Here is a 21,718-nt window from a genome sequence, read left to right as displayed (position 1 = left end):
TAATCTTGTCTTTCTTATATTCACTGCTTATAAAAGTATTTTGGAGGAATATTTATTAATTAATTTTCATGACAGGTAACCCATGCACACAGCACAAAAATCAAGAGGCAGAGAGTAAATAGTGTCCTTTCTATGCCTGTCCCCAGGTGGCAACCACTGTTACTTAGTTTCCTTTGTATTCTTCCAAAGCTACTCTCTGCCACCAAACACACACACACACACACACACACACACACACACACACACACTGGCAGCATGTTATCCACACTTTATGGCATCTTGCTTTTTCACTTTCTGCTGAAAAATTTGGATGCTTCAGTTTGGATGCTATTCTATTTTATTACATAAAGAACTGCTTTGTTTTTATAAAGGCTTTGCCCTGTAATTATTTGACAGTCATGTACTGAGTGCTACAGCCATCGTATGGGGCCCTGGCATATGAGGTAAGGACCATGAAGTCCCCATTCTCAGGAACCCACACTAGTAGAAGAGGTGACTACCTGTCTAGTGAGCAGCACTGTGATGAACCAGGTGGAAGGGGAGGGGGAAACACCTGGTAGGGAGTCTGGATCTGCTCAGAAGGATCACAGGGGTTCACAGGGGAGAGGCTTCAGCGGCATCTTGAAGAGAAAGCCAGGGGCCCACAGGTAGACAAGGAGGGCAAGTACGTTTCAGGTAAAGGAAACAAGAAGTACCAGGTCCTCTAGAGCAGAAACTGGCATGACATTTTAGGGAACTGAAAGTGGTTTGTTATGGCTGGGGAGCAGGGTGTGTGTATAAATTAGACCTGACCAGTGGCTCTCCAACTTTTTGACTGCAACCCAGAGTTAAGAAATACATTTTACATCACCACACAGCATGTGCAAAACGGAAACAAAATTTCATGAAACAATATCCTCATTAAGTGTACTGTTTTTTTTTCCTACTGAATTCTATTCTTTTTTTTTTTTTTATGCCAGCTGTGATTCACTGCACTAATTTCACAAACCACTAATAGACACTATCTGCAAGTTGGGAAACTATGGACTATAGTGTCTAAAGACTCTGTTGACTAAACAGCCTTTCCCTAATTTATATGACTGTGAACACTTTTTAAATTAGAATAGAATGACAAGAGTAAAGAAGCTTATTTGGAAATTCATTTGGCACCTACAGCATCTTAGACATTGTGCTATGTGCTAGAGGTACAGGGTCAAGGCAAAATAACATGGTCTCTACCCTCACAGAACCAAAATTTGGTCTCACAGATGAATTATGTGCTGCAATAACTTAAAAATGTGCATTTTAGTGTAACAGTAAAACATGCCTATTATAAAGAAAAATTCCAACTATGTAATAGTTGAAATAGTTAATCCCCTTTTCTTACAAGAAAAAAAAAATCCTTAGGTGTGATATTGCCACTGTGACTATAAAATGTCATATTTTGAGATGTATAATGAAGTATTTTGGGGTGAAATGACATTTAATGTCTAGGATTCACTTTAAAATATCCTAGCCAAACCAAGAGGGAGATAGGAAACAAGACGGCAAAATAAGATGCTTATTGGAGTTAGGTGAAAGATTCATGGGGGATTTTGGGGGGGGGGTTATTTATTTATTTTGAGAGAGATAGAGTACAAGCAGGGGAGGGGCAGAGACAGAGAGAGAGAGAGAATCTCAAGTAGGCTGTCAGTGCAGAGCCTGAAGCGGGGGCTCAAAGCCACAAAAGTAAGATCATGACCTGAGCTGAAATCAAGAATCAGAGGCTTAACTGAGCCACTCAGGTGCCCATGGAGGATTATTATACTTGACTTTTGTGTATGGTGGGAAATTTTCACAATAGAACCTATAAAAAAAGAAAAATATGACATGATGTAGAATGTGGTTTATAACTCAGGTTTGGTGTTTTATACTAAATGCTAATATGTGTTCATTTTTCTTTTTATTTAGATATAAGTAAATTTTTCAGTAAATATAAGTAAATGCACCAAAGGGATGGTGGAGTCCCAACAAACCATTCAAAGCACTAAGCTCTTCCTTCACAAAGTGCCCAAGAAGCTTCTTCTAAAGAGCAAGCTTGTGTCTACAGAGCACAAAGTAAAGCAAAATCATATAATCATCTGATGACAGGGAGTAGGGTGCACAATTCAGATAATTCAGTCTTTCCATGTATATTCTGACCTGAATTGTTTAGTTTGGCTGTTTCAAAACTTACAGTGCTTTAATAATTGTACATTCTTGGGGTGCCTGGGTGACTCAAGTGTCAGGCTCTTGATTTTGATCTCAGGGTTCGTGAGTTTAAGCCCCACATCAGGTTCTGCGCTGACAGTGCAGAGACTGCTTGGGATTCTCTCTCTCCTGTCTCTCTCTCCCTACCCTGTTTGCTCTCTCTCTCAAAATAGATAAATAAACTTAAAAATTTTTTTAAAAAAGAAAAAAAAATCCTCTGACCTTTTTGTGCATAAAGTTTCTGTATTTATTTCACTAGGGTAGAAGGACTAAATTTCCAGTTGGTTGAATCTCTGACCCATTGGGAACTGTTTTGGGGGAGTGTGACTTAGTTTCCCAGAGTTTGGTCACCCTTCTATGATGGTTAATTTTATCAACTTGATTTGGCTAAGGGAGACCCAGACAGCTGGTAAAACATTATTTCTGAGTGTGCCTGTGAGGGTGTCTCTGGAAGAGATTAGCATTTGAATCAGTAGACTGAGTAAAGAAGGTCACCCTTGCCAATGAGGTGGGGATCCTCCAGTCTACACTGAGGGTGTAGAGGAATAAGAATGGAATAAGGCAGAGAAAGAATAAATTTGCTCTCTCAACTTGAGCTGAGACATTTCTCTTTTCCTGCCCCTCAGATATTGGTGCTCCTGGTTGTTGGATTTCTGCCTCACCCGGGACCAACACCATCATTCCCCCCTATCCCCAGCCCCCATTCTCAGGCCTTTGGACTCAGACAGAACTATATTGCCAGCTTTCCTGGCTCTCCAGCTTGCAGATCAGGCTCCATAATCACAGGAGCCAATTCCTAGGATAAATCTCCTCCTAATATCCTACTGCACAAGGCATTCATGGTTCTGTTTCTCTGGAGAACTCTTGACTAATACGCCTATCTTGAACAATAGGTCCAATCAGATTTCTGATCAAATGCAGAAAAGTTGAGGCCCTGAGCCTCTGGTGCTTCACCCTGGTAATGCCACTTTGTGATGACACCCTGCTGAGCAGCCAGCCGGCTGGTCTCTCCAGATCGTAACTGCAACAAGGAGAGCTTTCAGGTGACTGAGGACACCGAACAATGCTCTTACTGCTGAGGTGACATAATCACTTTGGGCATATTTGTCAGATGCCTTTTGCCTGATTCTCCCAAGGCTATCCAGAGATTAGACTAAGATTCCAAGATTCTGGCATAGACTTCTGCTTCAATTTGGCTGTCCAGCTGGACTCTTAAATCTCTGAAGGAGCTGAAGAGAAAACTGTGAGGAAGTTGGATATGATCACACCTGAGGGAGAAGGTTTGATTTAAGTTGCTCACCATTCATCCAACAGATATTCCCTTCCCAGAGTGTCTGCAGATTGAAAGCTTCAGGGTGGTGGTGCATGGGGGCCACAGAGTTGAATGAAGTTCCGCCACCATATTTAAGATAGAGCCGGAATAGTTGGAACAATGTAAGCTTCATCAGTGTTCTCTGGAGAAGCAGGGCATTAAATTAAATTAATCAATTAAGTTATTTAATTTTTTAAAATATAATTTATTGTCAAATTGGCTTACATACAACACCCAGTGCTCATCCCAACAAGTGCCCTCTCAATGCCCATCACCCGTTTTCCCCTCTCCCCCACTCCCCCATCCACCCTCAGTTTGTTCTCTGTATTTATGAGTCTCTTGTGGTTTGCCTTCCTCCCTCTCTGTTTGTAACTATGTTTTCCCCTTCCCTTCCCCCATGGTCTTCTGTTAAGTTTCTCAAGATCTACATATGAGTGAAAACATGATATGTGTCCTTTTCTGACTGACTTATTTCACTCAGCATAATACCTTTCAGTTCCATCCATTTTGCTGCAAATGGCATGATTTCATTCTTTCTCATTGCCAAGTAGTATTCCATTGTATATATAAACCTCATCTTTATCCATTCATCAATTGATGGACATTTAGGCTCTTTCCATAATTTGGTTATTGTTGAAAGTGTTGCTATAAATATTGGGGTACATGTGCCCCTGTGAATCAGCACTCCTATATCCCTTGGGTAAATTCCTAGTAGTGCTATTGTTGGGTCATAGGGTAGTTCTATTTTTAATCTTTTGAGGAACCTCCACACTGTTTTCCAGAGCAGCTGCACCAGTTTGCATTCCCACCAACAGTGCAAGAGGGTTCCCGTTTCTCCACATCCTCGCCAGCATGTGTTGTTTCCTGAGTTGTTAATTTTAGCCACTCTGACTGGTGTGAGGTGGCATCTCCGTGTGGCTTTGATTTGTATTTTGAAGCAGGGCATTTTATAGCAATTGTGTTTATCTAGGGTTACACATATACGGGGAATCAGATTAACTTACTTGTATTTAATTGGAAAGAAATTTGGAGACAGTGAAAAGAGGATTTACTGACTCCTATGGTTGCTAATGTATATTTGTGGAAATGCCGTGTTTGATTTTATTTGTGAGTGGTTTTATATTTCCAGTATATTTGGTTCCTGATCTACTTATAAAATGTTTCTGAGCCTGTTCTGCATTCTTCTAACACTTCCTGATAAAAATATCTTTTGCTCTCAGTCTAGAGCTTTGTTTCTCCGGAAGGATATATGTTACTTTCTTTCTTCTCTATTCATTTTCTATTCAGGCCAAGGCAATTCCCATTATTTGTTGAACATGTGCTGCGAGGGCCTCAGAGCAGAAACTGAGTCTCACTGTCTTTCTTTTTCCCTCTGTGCACATGGGAGAGCAATGAAGAAGAGTTAACTTTTATTGAGCACTTACTACACAGACTTAAGCCCTGCATCCAGTGTATTTATTATCTGGTAGGGAGAGATGGCCAAGAATGCAAACAGCCAAAATAAGAAGCAAAGTCTGTAACAGGCCACTAGGAGTCACAGTTAGAGTTCTGAGAAGGATCCTATTTGGTCTGAAGGTTTAGTAAAATTTTTATAGATGGATATGAAATTGAATTGGGCCTGGAATGATTGTTAGGATTTCAATGTTTCTTTCACATCATTGGTCACCCTTTATGCAAGGTGCTGGGATTCAAAGTCTATGTCTAGCTGAGGACTCATTGAGACTCTTTTGGGAGCAAATAAACAAAACCAGCTCATGCAGGCTTAAGCAAAAAAGGCACTTGAATGGCTGGTACAATTGTGAGTTCCAGGAAAGAAGGTGACATCAGGTGGCATCAGTCAAATAATGTGATCCCTGCCTGGGTTTCCATCCCCCCCCCAGCCCCCCATTTCAATTGGCTTCCTTTATGTGGAAGTGGTTAGAAGTCAAGGTGTGGAAACTGGCCACAAACAACTTCTGGATGACATCATCTCAGCTAGTAGACCTAAGAGAGAGAGATCTTTTCACTTTCCACGTATATGATCCTGAGAAAAGATGCTGATTGGCCTGGTTTGGGTCATGTGCCCACAACTATAGCCTGATGGTCCTGGAGCCACACTGGGAGTCATGCCAGATCCAGATGAGTGAAGAAAGGGCAATTATCTAACTGCACGGTGGATCTGTTGCCAAAAAAAGAGAGGGGCCATGGTAGAAGGGGTGTTGGGCAGATGAGTACAGCAGATACCCTTGACAAATGTAAACAAAAAAGTTAGAATAAAATGTGGCAAGGGCTGTAATAGACATGTGCATTAAGTACCATAAGAATGCTGCTAAAGGAGTGTGATTTATGTCATGGAAGAGGACATTCCTGAGGGAGTAAAATACATAAGCAGTGGACAGAGGTAAGAAAGCAATGGAGAACTTATAGTCCAATTTGGTTCACTATTGGGTAGGTCTACCAAGAGGAACAGAAGGGACAGAAGATGATGGGGAAGGTTTTGGGAATATGTCTGAAGTGGGACACATTTGGACCCCACTGGGGAAGGCTTTTAATGCGAGCTCAGTCTTTATTTAAGTTGGTGGATTCAAAGGGAGGGATGTGATTAAAATTGTACTTCAAAAATGCTCCCCTGATAAGTGTGGGTGGCATACGGTAATGCTCTCCACTTCCTAACCCCTCACCCTGCTGGCCACTCCTCCCCCACCTTCAGAGCCCTGGGCCCCCTGGTAACTTCCCATGGCTTTTGCCTCTTCAGCCTTCAACTCTCCTGCACCTTCAATTTTGTACCATCTGGGGAAACCCTAACTCAGAGCAGGCCCCTCCTTCCATGCTCTCTCCAAATCTGACTCCGGTAGCTGAGCAGTGCTGGAGAAAGTCACCTATCACTGCAAGACAACCCACCTTCACTCCTCATTCCCTTTCCCACATGCTGACTTCAAACCTTCTCCACTCTTTTCAACTTCTCTCCTTCAGTCTCATCCCCCTGCTGCCCCCAGCTGGTGGATCTCACCTTCTACTTCACAAGAGAACTGAATCCCCAATCGCCCTCATCTCTCCTTCTCTTCTTTTTGCTTTTTAGGGGCAGTTCCTCTTCCTGTCTCAGCCCAGCCACTGCACCCATGCTTTGGACTCAGCTGCTCTGCCTCAAGCAAGTTGCCCTTAGACGATCCCTTCAGTCTTCTGTGATCAGTATCTTCCCCATCAACCTCAAACATATTCAATTCTCTCATCTTATCAAACTTCTTGACGGACTTAGCTACAACCACCCACATTTCCTCCTCTTTTACTTACTCCTCAACCCACCCTGTCTGACTTCTACTACCATATTTCCATTGATCAGTTCCTGCTAAGGGGATCAGTTCACTTATTCACCTTTAACATTCTTAATTAACTACTTTCTCCTTTGATAAACTTTCTTTTACTTGACTCCATGAGGCCACACTCTCTTGCTATCTTCCAAACTCTCTAGTCATTATTATTTTTTTGTGGTAAAACATACATAACATAAAACTTGTGTTTTTAACCATTTTTAAATATACAATTCCGTGTCATTAACAATATTCACCATGTTGTGCAACCATCACCACTATCTCTTTCCAAAACTTTATCACCCTGAACAGAAACTCTGTTCCCATTAATACATAGCTTCCCATCTCTCCCCTCCCCAAACCCTACTAGCTCCTATGAACTCGCCTATTTTAGATACCTCATGTAGGGGCGCCTGGGTGGCTCAGTCGGTTAAGCGGCTGACTTCTGCTCAGGTCATGATCTCGCAGTCCATGAGTTTGAGCCCCGCGTCGGGCTCTGTGCTGACAGCTCAGAGCCTGGAGCCTGTTTCAGATTCTGTGTCTCTCTCTCTCTCTGACCCTCCCCTGTTCATGCTCTGTCTCTCCCTGTCTCAAAAATAAATAAAACATTAAAAAAAATAAAAAAAAATAGATACCTCATGTAAGTGGAATCATATAATTTGTCCTTTTGTGTTTGGCTTATTTCACCTATAATGTTTCCAAGGCTCATCCATTTTTAGCACGTAAGAACTTCCTTTCTTTTTATGACTGAATAACATTCCACTGTATAGGTATACTACATCTGTTGATATGCCTTTTGGCTTTTGTGAATAATGCTACAATGAACATTGGCATACAAGTATCTGTTTGAGTCCTTGTTTTCAATTAATTTGGACATATACCTAAGAGTGAAATTGCTGGGTCATATGGTAATTATATGTTTAGCTTTTTGAGGAAACCCCATACTGTATTCCACAGTGGCTATGCCATTTTCTGATCCCACCAGCAATATATGAGGGGTCCAATTTCTCCACATCCTCACCAACACATTATTTTACATTCTATAAATTATAGTCATTATATTAGTTTGCTCAGTCTGCCATAACAGAATGCCACATATAGGTGCCTTAAACAACATACATTTCTTTTCTCACAGTTCTCAAGGCTAGAGGTCCAAGATCAAGATGCCAGTAGGGTTGGTTTCTGATTAGGTCTCTCTTCCTGGCTTGCAGACAGCAACTTCTCACTGTGTCCTCACATGGCTTTTTTTCTGTGCATATGCAAGTAGAGAGAAGGTGTCCCTTTCTCTTCTTATAAGGACATCACTGCTATTGGATTAGGGCCCCACTCTTAGTACTTCATTTAACTTGAATTACCTCCTTACAGGCCCCATCTCCAAATACTGTAACATTGGGGGTTAGGGCTCCAACATACAATTTGGGTGGGGAAACACAAATCAGTCCCTAACAGTCATCCTAATAGGTGTGAGGTAATATTTCATTGTGGTTTTCTCTAGACATTTTTTTTATCTCCTTTGATGTTTCAACTTCTTTGATGAATCTCGTTTTAATGTTGTAGGTGTCAAGACTTGTCAAGACTTGTCCAGAAGCCCTCTCCTCTTCTCATCCCATACTCTCTCTCTAGGCCATTTTGTTTTCCCTTATGATTTCAGTTACATGCCAATGAGTCCTAATTTTAAAATGGAGGGGCGCCTGTGTGGCTCAGTGGGTTGAGCATCTGACTCAATTTTGGCTCAAGTCATGATCCCAGGGTCTTGGGATCGAGCCCCTACATTCATTTCTACACTGAGCATGGAGCCTGCTTGAGATTCTCTCTCTCTCTCTCTCTCTCTCTCTCTCTCTCTCTCTCTCTGCCCCTCCCCACCACTGGTGTGATCTCTCTAAAATTAAAAAAAAAAAAGAAGAAGAAGAAGAAGAAGAAGAACTCTCTTCTGAATTCCAGACTTCTATTATCAACACTATTCAATATTGGGATGCTTTATGTGTTGTCTATGTGTAAATAAACTTTGGTAGTGCTTACTATGTGCCAGGCACCATTTTAAGTGCTTTAGGTTCAGCTCATTTTCTCCTCATGACAACCGTATGAGAAAGGTCATATTATTCCTAATTACAGGTGAGGGGGCTGTGGCTAACAGATTTACATTAATGTGAGTGTGCTCCCGTAGCTGGTAAGGAGCACAGCCTAGCTTCAAACCCAGGAAGATGGCTTCATAGTCCATGCTTAACTACCTTGTGATGCTGTTTCTCAAATAGCCCCTTAAACTCAGCTTGTCCAGGGTCAAAGTTCTGATTTTCCTTCCTGTATTAGTTTCCTAGAGCTACTATCACAAAGTACCACCAACTGGGTGGCTTAAAAAAACAGAGATTTGTTGTCTCCCAGTTTTGCAGGCTACAAGTCTGAGGTCTAGGTGTTGGCAGGGCTGGCTCCTGCTGAGGGCAATGAGGAATATTCTGTGTCATGCCTCTCTCCTGGCCTCTGGTAGCACAGGTATTCCTTGAACTGTAGATGGTGTTCTCCCTGTGTCTCACATAGTCTTCTCTCTGTGCTTGTCTCTTTCCAAAATCCACCCCCCCCTTTCAAAAGGTTATTTGAGAGAGAGAGAGAGAGAGAGAGAGAGAGAGAGAGAGAGAGAGAGAAGGGGAGGAACAGGAAGAGAGGGAGACAGAGAGAATCCCAAGCAGGCTCTGTGCTCTGTGTAGAGCCTGAAACGGGGCTTGGTCTCAAGACCATGAGATTGTGACCTGAGCCAAAATCAAGAGTTGGACGCTTAACAGACTGAGCCACCTAGGCGCACCCCAAATTCTCCTTTTAGTAAGGACAGCAGTCATTTTGGATTAGCACCCACACTAATGTTAACTTGGTTACCTCTGTAAAGATCCTATTTCCAAATAAGGTCACATGCTGAGATACTGGCAGTTAAGATTTTAACATACCTTTTCTGAGAGGACACAGTTCAACCGATAACAATCCCCAAACCTGGCCTACCATGTTTTCCTAGCTCAGTGAATACCTTAATCATTTGTTCAAGTCAGAAACCTAGGAGTCATCCTGGCACTTCGCTCTCCTTCCCCCCCTGCCCCACCATGTCCAATGCACTGCCAAGTTCCGTTATGGCTCCTAAGTCACTCTTCATATCTTCACTGCCCTCCATCTCCATGGCCACCATGATAGGTCGTGCTCTCATTCTCTCTCACCTGGACTTCCACAATAGCCTAGAAGTGGTTTCTACCCACCCTCCAATTCAATCTCTATGTTGTAGCCAGAGTGATCTTCCAAACCAGTTCTGGCATCTGACTGTATCCACCCATCCTCATTCCCTTCCTGAATTAAAATGCTTTGTTGGCTTCCCACTTGCTGTTAGGATATAAACCAAAATCCTTAACCTGGCTCATGAAGCCTCCCATGATCTGCCCTGGCTGCCCTCCCTCTCTCCACTCAGGCCACAATTCCCCTTCCTGTGCTTCTCTTTGCTTCTGGAGGAGCCTGGCTCCCTCCCACCACTGGCACTTCACCCTTCCATCTTCTGTGTTTAAATGCTCTCTCCAGCCATTTCTCTCCTCTTTCTAATCTCCTTGATCTCTCAGCTCCTGTCCTTTTCTCTGGGAAACCTTCCCTGGCTCTCAAAGTTGGTTCAATTTCCTTTATTATACTCTCTTATTGACCTGTGTTCCTTTTCTTCACCGCTTTTCCTTCTGTTTGAATTAGGCTCATTCTCAGTGGCCTTCACCAAACTGTCAGCTCCACGAAGAAAAGACCTGTTCTGTTCACTACTGTAGGCACTGCGCCTGCCGTGGACTACACACATTCAGTACGTATTTGCTGAGCAAATGAATAGATAGAGAGATGCTTATTCTTCATTTGCCCTTACCCAATCCATTCCCTACTTCTCTGTACAGGGAGGCTGACCCTTGCAGATTGCAGACCTGATTCTGTTTGGCCGTCTGGCTTCTGAGATGGAGCAGAGCTTGGCTCCAATAGATCACAATGGCAGAAGAAGAGAGACGTTTCCCAGCTGCTTCCTTCCATGGTTGTAGCTCCGAAGGGGCAGACAGCTCTGGAATATTTTGGCCCTAGGCATGGTTGTAGTTTCCCACTGCTACTAGTTTCTGGATGTCTCCCTATTGCTTAAAAGAATTCTTTACCTTGACCACAACTCTGTGAGTAGATCTCCCGTGACCTGGCTAATAACACAGAAAGACCAGTTAAAAGACTACTGTCCAGGCAGTAAGGGTTCGTACCAGATACTCAGAAGAGAAATATGGGGAGAGGTATATGATAAATGACTCCTATACAGTTTAGTAACTGATTCCATGTATGAACTGCATGCTCTCTGGGGCCAGGAATTGTATTTCATTCATTCTTTAACCCCAGTGCCTAGCTCTTAGTACATGCTCAATAAATAGTGGTGGAATGATTGTTTGGAAGGGTCAACAAAGGTTTAAGCCTGTGTGATTTCCCTTAAAGAAAGGGGAAATCAAGTCAACTTACAAGCAGTAAAGTAACAGTAAGAATGACACAGAAAGATACTGTAGAAATAGAATCATTTTCAGGGTCAGATGGATCTAAAGCCCAATTTTCCCACCCAACCTCGGGCAAATGACTTGACATCTCTTTTTGAGGTCAGTTTCCTACTTTGTAAAATGCGAGTAAAACTCTCCAACTCATAGAGCTGCTATGAGGAATACTTGAGATTATATATTCAGAGCATACACCCACCCTGAGTGAGACCCTCACCAAGCTAGACATCTTGAGGTGTGACACAGAGACCCAAAGACATCAGGGACATTCAGAGGGTTTCTCTTGAAGTATATTTCAGGTCACCATGAAACAAACCATTAGTTGTGGCTGTTATGCTCCTTCCTGGAATACCACTGCAGATTTTAAAATCTTCCTCAACCTGCCCGCTGTGGAATCCTAGAAAGTTACAGCTTGTGCCATTGTTCCTCAGTAGCTTGCATTTTAGCTCTTAGAACTCTGGGCTCTTCAGAGTGGGGCTGACGCTATGAGCCTTCCTCCTTTTATTGTGCTTTTACCTTAGGCACTTGTGTTAACACCAGTGGGAATACATTAACTCTGTAGCAGAGATGGAATTCAGACTCAAACCTTCCTTTCACCTTTGGTGCCCTTTATATCTTTTTCTCCTTTATTCTTCTCTGAATTCCCTTGGTCAAACCAATGCTATGGGTCTCAAAGATATAACTTCCCAACTGGACAGCTGCCTTCATATTTTCGTCTGTTAAGAGGTCTCAAAATGGTTGTTTCTATTACTCTGTACTGAATTTGCTGAAAGAACCATAAATGCTTCCCCAGGAGACAATGCAGTTATGGGGATTGGGCAAACAAGAAGTTCCCTTTCAGAATATTTGTAATTCAGATAATGACCTCTGTTGACCTGCTGCCCAGGATTAACCTTCCCTTCTAAGTCATGACAGTTGACTTTCTTATCATTCTAGTTGTCACTCCTTTCTCCTTTAAGACATCTCTGTAAGACCTGTCTTTCAAAGCACCTCTATCTGTCAAGTTTTATTTCAGCATTCCAAGCCTCAGGTGTCCAAGAACACTGGTTCATCATGCAGGCTACTCTGGTTGAATATTCATAGCTTCACACACGTGCTATTTCTATAAGTTTACCAAAGCAAGTTAGTGACTTCATGCAGAGAAAGTATGCTTTAAGGTGCAGATATTATGTATCTGAAATATGTATTAACATGTGGAAATAGTAAGATTGAAATACCCCTTAAAATTCACAAAATCCAATATAGAGGCAAAAAAAAAACCAACAAAAAAATGTTGCAATGAGTTTTCATTTGAAGCATACAATTCATTCTTTCCTGTAACCTCCTTTTCTGGATTTCTTAGTCTATAGTTTCTTAGGTTTATATGCAAATACTCTTGCTTAAAAAAAAAAAAAAAAGAAAATACTCTTGCTACCTCATGGAAATATTTGCATTCTAACCAAATAATTTCAGAACTTTTCAAAGGCTGAAGATCTGTTGCCTCCATTATTTTTGAGGTTCCTAGTATAGTACATTTTTTTAATGAGGTTTGAAAATTACTGTGTTTTGAATGTTTACATTTTTAATAATCAATGCCTTTAATACAAAAAAAATTACAATACAAAACAGTTGCGCTAGTCAGAAGAAAACTTAAAGATTTAATTTTTAGAAGCTACTTTATTAAGTTTGTTTGTTTGTTTGTTTGTTTCTTTTTGAGAGAGAGAGAGAGCAAGCACATGAGGGGCTAAGAGAGTAGAGAGAGAGAATCCCAAGCAGGGTCCAGGCCAATTCAGGGCTTGATCTCATGAACCATGAGATCATGACCTGAGCTGAAATCAAGAATCAGATGCTTAACTGAGACATGCAAGCATACTATAGATTTACTTTTTAAAATCTATAGTACACTAAAGGTGATATAGTTTAGTCAGGAATCTCAATTTTAAATTTGGATGAGGCTGTCTTATTTCAATCCCATCAACATATTTTTGTGTAATCTCTTTTGGAGATAATGTCAAAAGCCTAAATGCAAGCCCCTTTATAAATGTAAGGACTGGGCCAGATAGCTTTCCAGCTCTGTGCCCGCTTCTTCTCCTCTTCCTTTCCCTCACCATAAACTGAGAATATTTAATCAATAATGGGGAAAGTACATTATTATTTAGTAATACATAGCGAATTAAAGATGATGATCATCAGGTCTTATCCATTACCAGTTGTGTAAAGAAAAACCTTGAATAATCCTAGCTTCGGAATTGTAACAAAGGGCAAATTCTAAGACCAGTTTCTCCCCCAGATGCTGAAGCCTAGGCTTTTCTTTCTTTTCTTTTCTTTCTTTCTTTCTTTCTTTCTTTCTTTCTTTCTTTCTTTCTTTCTTTTATTGAGAGAGAGGGGGAGAAAGTGAGTGAGGGCAGTGGGGTGGGGGAGGTGGGTAGAGAGAGAGAATCCCACAAGGGGCAGAGAGAGAGAGGGAGAGAGAAGTGGGGCTCACCCGAAGCAGGGCGCGTGTTCACCCAATGCGGGCCTTGAACTCACAAACTGTGAGATCAGGACTTGAGCCAAAGTCAGATGCTTAACTGGGTGAGCCACCCAGGTACCCAAAGCTTAGGCTTTTCTTAGCTAACTTTTATAGTACTGGTTTGATAAATCTTGCTTAGATCACAAGCTCCTTATGAGGAACTCTATTTATCCTGAGCTGTTACTAAAAACAGTAATTAATGTTATTGGGTAGTTCAATAACATTTCAAGATTCAAGTTCAGTTCAATAACTGTTCAAGATTTTTTTTCAAGTTTATTTTTATTTATTTTGGGAGAGAGAAAGAGAGCAGTCACACGTGCAAGAGAGCTGGAGGGAGGCAGAGAGAGAATCCCAAGCAGGCTCTGCACTGTCAGCCCAGAGCCTGACTCAGGGCTCCATCTCATGAACTGGGAGATCATGATCTGAGCCGAGATCAAGAGTTGGCCACTTAACTGACTGAGCCACCCAGGCACCACTCAACTGTTTAAGATTTAAACAATTGTCCATTTATGATATGGGCTACACTAACACACATACATATTATAAATGTGGAAATATTCTGAACTCTGTGCTTGTGAACACAGATGCCATCACTGTTAGCCAACATATAATACATACATACAAGGACACATAAGTAAATACTGTTCACTCAAATGACTGCCTTTGATTTGGAAACACTCTGTCTCAATTTTAGTAGCATAGGAAAGACACTCAACCATCTGTGTGTAATTTGTAGCTGAAATTACCCTTTCCTGTAGATGAGTTGGCTGTTTCATGGTATAGTTGGAAAACTATAGAAACCAGGTATAGTTGGACTTAGATCCTTAGCCATCTTGTCCAGGGAACTACTGGGTCAGTGGGGCATGGGAGAGAGAGGGTGGGTGGTGCAGGAGAGACCCTCAAAGCAGCAGCAGAGAAAGGTCTAGGGACCAGAGTCATCCTAAGAGGCTAAGAAATCTCACTGTAACCTCATCTGCTCCAGGCCAGCTGGGGCAGAAAGTGGATAAATGAAGGTCAAGCAGCCTGGGTCTGAAGTTGAGCTTCTCCTTTTTGTAAAGGAGAAAGAGCCAAGTGGAGATGTAATTTCAGCAGAGATCACACAAGAGGGCAGAGAACCGAGCGTTTAGAGAATAAAAGGAATTGATATGTATTATTTCTCTATTACACACCCAGAAAAATCATTTTGAGTGTCAACTTCCCCTTAAACATATTTAAAAGCTTATTAAACAAGTAATAACTATTTATTAATGTTATTTTAAAACATTTTATGCATTTTTAAAGTAATTTTTCTTCTTAACAAAGAATGATCCTCCCCACAAAACACACTGTATTGAGTTAATATGACTGCAAATTCCCCAGCACATAGAATAGACCAGAAAGGCGAAGTGGTCTTATGCATTGCTTTTCTGAAAAAGAAAACAGAATTGTCCTGTCTTTGTTTTTAATGTTTATTTCTTTTTGAGAGAGAGAGAGAAGGGGGGGGGGGGGAGAGAAAGAGCAGGGGAGGGGCAGTGAGAGAGGGAGACACAGAATCCAAAGCAGGCTCTAAGCTCTGAGTTGTTAGCAGAGAGCCAAATGCGGGACTCGAACTCACAGACTGTGAGATCATGACCTGAACTGAAGTTAGGACACTTAACTGACTGAGCCACCAGGTGCCCCTGGAATTGTCTTTTTAAGAAATACAATTGAGGGGGGGGCCTGGGTGGCTCAGTCAGTTAAGAGTCCAGCTTCGGTTCAGGTCACGATCTCAGGGTTTGTGGGTTCGAGCCCCATATCAGGCTCTATCTATGCTGATAGCTCAGAGCCTACTTGGGATTCTCTCTCCTTCTTTCTCTGCCCCTCCCCCACTCACACTTTCTCTTTCAAAATAAATAAATAAACTTAAAAAAAAAAGGAAATACAATTGGAAAGTTGAAAACAATGAAAAGGAAAATATATCCATTAGAAAAAAGAGACCCTAATGATTGAACTTCTTGTTCTCCTTTAATAAATGCTAGTTTCTCTAGGTGGGTGTTACCACCTAGAATGACAGTAATCCTGAATAATGCAAACACAGGTATAATTATTTGGAACATCAACTGTTTTAACTAAGATGGCTGCAAAGTTGTTTTGTGTTGTTTGTTGTCTGCTTTTGTAACTGGAGATCTAGATTATAATTTTCAAGGGCTCTATGGATAAATGCTCCAATGTAAAGTGAGGGACTTTAATTGGAACACACTTTAAGATCTTTTCTTATTCTAAAACTAGGATTCTACTTTCATAAAATTTAGAAAGTTTTGTAGCAATATTTGTAGGTAATTTCCCCCCAGAATTTCTTTCATTTCTCTTTGACAACAAAAAAATGAAAAGGAATATGTTCCTGAGGGAATCTGCGACTGTTTGCTCAGACAAAATCAGCCATCATTCAAGGTTACACAGTGATTGTGTGGTAGAGAACAGATTGGCAATTATTTGGTTTTAAATTCTGAACTTGAAATTAAAATGAGAAAAAGTTCCATTAAGTGTCTTAAAAACCCCCACTGGTGTGAGTCCGTCTACAGTTGCAAATGAGGGTCTTTAGCTGTGCCAAGTGGGCTCTCCAGGGAGCAGGTGCTGAGATGGGGAAGGGGTGGAAAAGGCTTCTGGAGGAGTAAAAGGTGAAGACAAAGGGGAGGCAAGCCAGCTTGGGCAGGGGGAGCCCTCCAACCCAGGCCAACTTGACAAAGGCTTTGCCAAAACCAGAGATGCTCAAAGCACAGCTTACATGGTAAAGAGCCCTTTATCTGGCGAAAAGATCTAGCTCTTGTACAGGGCTTGCCTCGGGCATTGCTGGGGACTTCTCTGGGAAGAGCAGAACCCCTCCATACCCCCCTCCAAAAACAAAAACCAAAAAACACCAAAAGAACAAAAAAACAAACCTACAGCAGATCCTGAAGGAGGTATAAGCTGGAGGCTATCAGTCAACCTATGCGGCTCTCAGCTGGTGGGGAGGCGGGGGTAGAGAGGGATACCAGTGCCCTGTGCTGGGTGAGCCTCCCCTCACTCTCAAACCCCTCAAATCTCACCCATTTCCCTGACCGGCATCTTCTCCCTTACCCTAGAAGTCTAGTTTCTTCTCACTTTTTAAAAAATTTTTGTTTAATGTTTATTCGAGGGACAAAGAGCTTGTGGCAGAAGGGCAGAGAGAGAGAGACACACACAGAATCTAAAGCAGGCTGCAGGCTCCCGAGCTGTCAGCACAGAGCCCCACGCAGGGCTCAAACCCACAAACCATGAGATCACGACCTGACCTGAAGTTGGACGTGCAACCGACTTAGCCACCCAGGCGACACTCTTCTCACTTTTTTTTCCACAGAGCAGTTAGTACGATAAAAATAATTCTTCTTTCCTAGTGAGAGGAGTCAACTTTTATATTCAAAGAGGCCTACCTACTACCTGGTCTTTCCCCTGGCTATAAATATGAAATATAAAGCTGCTCCCTTAATATGAGAAAGTGGTTGTGGCAAATTCTTGCTCTAAATAGGACTTTCTCCTTTATTTTTTTTAAATGTTTATTTTTGAGAGAGAGGCAGGGGAGGGGCAGGGAGGGAGGGAGACAGAGAATCCGAAACAGGCTCCAGGCTCTGAGCTGTCAGCACACAGCCCCATGTGGGGCTCAAACTCACAAACCGCGAGATCATGACCTGAGCCAAAGTCAGATGCTCAACTGACTGAGCCACCCAAGCACCCCAGGATTTTGTCCTTCTTCTATTATTATTATTTTTACCAGTTATTTATTCTTGAGAGACAGAAAGAGACAGAGCACAAGGGGGGCGGGAGGGGCAGAGCAAGAGGGAGACACAGAATCTGAAGCAGGCTCCAGGCTCTGAGCTGTCAGCACAGAGCCCGATGCAGGGCTTGAACCCACAAACCACGAGATCATGACATGAGCTGAAGTTGGATACTTAACTGTCTGAGCCACCAAGGTGCCCCTCTCCTTCTTATTATAAACACAAACAACTAAGGATGGCAAAAACAGAGAGTGACATTTGGGAGCAAAAGCTGACAGGTTTACTGCCCTGGACACACTCCCCACCCTTCTGACTTCTTGCCTTCTCGGCTTTGGGGTTTAATGGTTTATCTACACCAGAGACTGATTTAGGGTAGGAGTGGTAGAAGCTGAAGAATCATTTTCTTAAATATTCACAACTAAATCCCTAAAACAACATTTTGAGGAATCTGACTACATCCCTTGCCTCTACTTGCCATTTGATAAATGTTGATTGTGCTATTTAATTAATTCTGTAGAGAACAGGAATTTTACTCCATAAATTCAAAAGTACAAGAAATAGCATATTCTTGATTTTTTAAAAACCAAATGGGCACCCCTGTGTCTTTCCTGTATTGAAATTTGGGAGTTTTATTGACATGTATCATTTTGAGGGATTCTTTTATAGGATAGATTCTTAAACATGGGATTTTTAGGACAGAAGGTCAATATATTTCAAATCTGAACATACAGTTCCATATACTGCCCCACACCCAGAAGTATGAAAATTCCTGATTATCTACACCCTCACCAGCCTAGAAGTTATCAATCTTTTCAACTTTTGCCAAGCAGATGGGCAAAAATTCAATTTTGTTATTATTTTAATTTGCATTTCCCTGGCTACTGGTAATAGTGAGCAACTTTTTTTAAAGTCTATTTATTTATTGAGAGAGAGGGAGAGAGAGAGAGAGAGAGAGAGAGAGAGAGAGAGAGAGAGAATCCTAGGCAAGTTCTGCACTGCCAGCACAGAGCCTGATGTGGGGTTTGAACCATGAGCCGTGAGATCATGACCTGAGCTGAAATCAAGAATCAGAGGTCCAACCGAATGAGCCCCCCGGGATCCCCCAGGATGGAGCAGCTTGTAACGTCTCTATGGCACCTGCACTTCCTTTGGTCCACTGGCTCATTTGTCTTCTTACTGATTTATAAAAGCCTTAGGTAAGTAAGGGCTCTTAACTCTCTTTTGTGTAGTATGCGACAAATATTTTCTTTTACCACTTGTCTTTTGACTGTCTATGGGCTAGCAAAGACAGAGCCTCCTGCCCCTCAGCTCAGAGTCCAAAAGGGGCATCAGATGAAAGATGGATAATAATAAGACCACTTGATAAAGTTATATACAGACAATACATCACAATAAATGCCACAGGGGGCACTTCTAATATCTTCAGCAGGCAAAACTTGTTTTCATGTTAAAAAAATGCTTTTTAATGTGTAATGAACACAAGGTAACTCCATTGATGGCCACTGGCATACTTTTGTCATGAAGTCAGGCATAAAGATCACTACTTTAAGATTTTGCAAGAACTTGACCACTTTTAACCTCATTCAACTTCTACCACTTCTCACATGTCCTCTCTCAACCTACCACTGCCAAATTCCATTCTTCCTCCAAGTGTTTCTATCCAGTCTTCTATTTTCAAAGTAATTGTATTTGTTAGTCTGTAATAGAGATTTTGGATAGATCTCCAGTGAGTCTTAGACTCTGAATATGCACATCAAAGAAACTGGAGAAGCCTTAGTGTCTTCAAATACTTGACTTTGCAAAGAGAAGTTTCAGACTTTAATATTTTTAAATTGGAGAATCTATTTTCTTGTTTAGTATTCACTTGTTTACCAAATATTAGATTGCATACCTTCTATATGCTTAGGCACTGTTTTAAATAGTGTGGATGTAACATTATATCCACATGTTCATGGAGTTTACATCTTAGTTGGGTGAGAGAGAGACATTAAATGATAAAAATAGGGGCACCTGGGTGGCTCAGTTGGTTAAGTGTCTGACTCTTGATCTCAGCTCAGGTCATGGTCTCACGGTTCGTGGGATTGAGCCCTGTGTCGGGCTCTGCGCTGACAGCATAGAGCCTGCTTGGGATTTTTTCTCTCCTTCTCTCTGTCCCTCCCTCACTCTCTTTCAAAATCAATAAGTAAACTTAAAAAATGGTAACATAAGTTTATGTCAATGGTGATACATACTATAAAGAAGAATAAGATAAGAAGAGTGGTATGAGTTGAACTGTGTCCCCCCAAAAGATGCTGAACTCCCAGTACCTGTGAATGTGACCTTATTTGCAAATCGGATCTTTGCAGATGATCAAGTCATGATAAGGCTATTAGTGTGGGCCCTAATCCAATAACAAGCATCATTATGAAAGGGGAAATTTGACAGAGAGAGACATGTACAAAGGGGGAACACGGCATGAAGATGAAGGCACAGATCTGGATTATGCTTCTACAAGCCAAGGAACATCAAAGATTGCCAGCAAACCACCAGAAGCTAGGAGTGGGACATGGAATAGGTTCTCCCTCATGGTCTTCAGAAGAAACTGACTCTGGGGTACCTGGGTGGCTCAGTCAGGTAAGTGACTGACTTTAGCACAGGTCATGATCTTGCAGTCCATGAGTTTGAGCCCCATGTCAGGCTCTGTGTTGACAGCTCAGAGCCTGGAGCCTGCTTTGGATTTTGTGTCTCCCTCTCTCTCTGCCCCTCCCTGGTTCATGCTCTGTCTCTCTCTCTCTCTCTCTAAAAAATAAATAAACATTTTTAAAAAATTAAAAAAAAAAAGAACAAACTGACTCTATCAACACTTTAAACTCAGACTTCTAGCTTCCAGAACTGTGACACAATAAATTTCTATTGTATAAGACTTTTAGATTGTATTTTGTTATGACTGCCCTAGGAAACTAATACCAACAGGGATATTCAGATTTTAGATGGGGTGATGAGGGAAGTTTCCATATGAAAAGAGAACAGAATACAGTCAAGAAGGTAACTGGGAGAAGCATAGACCAGACAGAGGGAAGAACAGGTGCAAATACTCTCTGGTGGGAGCACATGAGTGGCAAGTGTAAGGATCACCAAGGTCAGGTTTCCTGATGCATTGTGAGCAAAGGGAAGGAAAGGGGGAGGTTAGAGATAAGGTCAGACCACATAGGGACCAACTGGCCATGTGTGGACAGTCGTCTTCTTCCCTGGGAAAGAAGAGAAGCCATTAGAGGGCTGTGGGCAGAAAAATGCCATCATCGTTGTCAAAAGCAGCACATTCAGTTTTCTGTTAAGGAGAAAACAAATTCCAAGTTCCTGATTTATGGTTTCGCTTATGCATCTGTTTTAGCCAGGACTCCTGGGGTTGCAAGTGACACAGAATCAACTCAAACTCTCCTAAGCAATGGAGGGAAGTTATTAGCTCATATAACCAAAAAGCTCATGAGGAATTTAGGCAGAGCTGTGGATAAAACCTGTCTCATCAATAATCTGTCTCCTTTTCTACTTCTTTCAATTCTCCTTTCCTCTGTGTTGACTTTATTTGCAGGTAGGCTTTTATTATTATGTGGCAAAAGAACCGCTAGAGGCTCTAGACTTTCATGCTTCTTAGTATTAGAAATCTCAGGAGAGATTCTTTCTCTCCTACCATTCAAACAACCCCTCAAAGAGTGCCGTTGGCTTCCTTGGGTCATGAGCCTTGTCCTACAATAATCAGTGGTGGTTTCTAGAGATAGTTCTCTGACTAGCCTAAATCACATGTCCACTTCTGTGGCAAGGAAGCAGACACACAGATTATACTATCTAGGTAGATGAGGTACATTTACCAAAAGAAAGAGTTATGTCAGGGCCACAAAGTTGTACAGCTTCAGAACTCTTATTCCTGTTCGAGTCTATGAATGGGACTCACTGCAGCGTACAATCCCTGAGAGAGCATACATGGTGGTCCCTGGTTCTCTAACCTAAGGAATGGGGAAAGGAAGCTGTACATGCAAAAATAACAGGCATCCCCTGTTAGATGTAGAAGGCAGAAGTCATGAGCATCCACTGATGTAGTGCATACGGGTCAACATTCCAGGAAGAGAGCAGGATGGAGAGGAGAAAGAACAGATCTCACTGGAAAGGTCAAAAGATAT

General features: G+C 41.9%; 1 protein-coding gene across 8 annotated transcripts in view; it reads right to left on the bottom strand.

Annotated features, from left to right (window-relative positions):
• Window positions 1-21,718, bottom strand: part of TP53INP1 (tumor protein p53 inducible nuclear protein 1) — a 156,957-nt gene that overhangs the window by 58,438 nt on the left and 76,801 nt on the right. For 7 of the 8 annotated variants that reach the window (XM_047088821.1, XM_047088826.1, XM_047088830.1 and 4 more), the window contains one exon: window positions 3,509-3,662. The gene's annotated coding sequence lies outside the window, so the exon portion shown is untranslated. Of the gene's footprint in view, window positions 1-3,508; window positions 3,663-7,205; window positions 7,248-21,718 lie in introns of those variants that run through there. The other variant, XM_047088824.1, reaches the window with a different exon arrangement.

The sequence above is a fragment of the Lynx rufus genome, unplaced genomic scaffold (genome assembly GCF_022079265.1).
Source record: "Lynx rufus isolate CCGP_SWC_20201006 ecotype Redwood Valley unplaced genomic scaffold, mLynRuf1.p SCAF_26, whole genome shotgun sequence".
In the NCBI taxonomy this organism is placed as follows: domain Eukaryota; kingdom Metazoa; phylum Chordata; class Mammalia; order Carnivora; family Felidae; genus Lynx; species Lynx rufus.
Note: the sequence above shows the minus strand (reverse complement) of the source record. Positions and strands in the feature narration are given on the sequence as shown.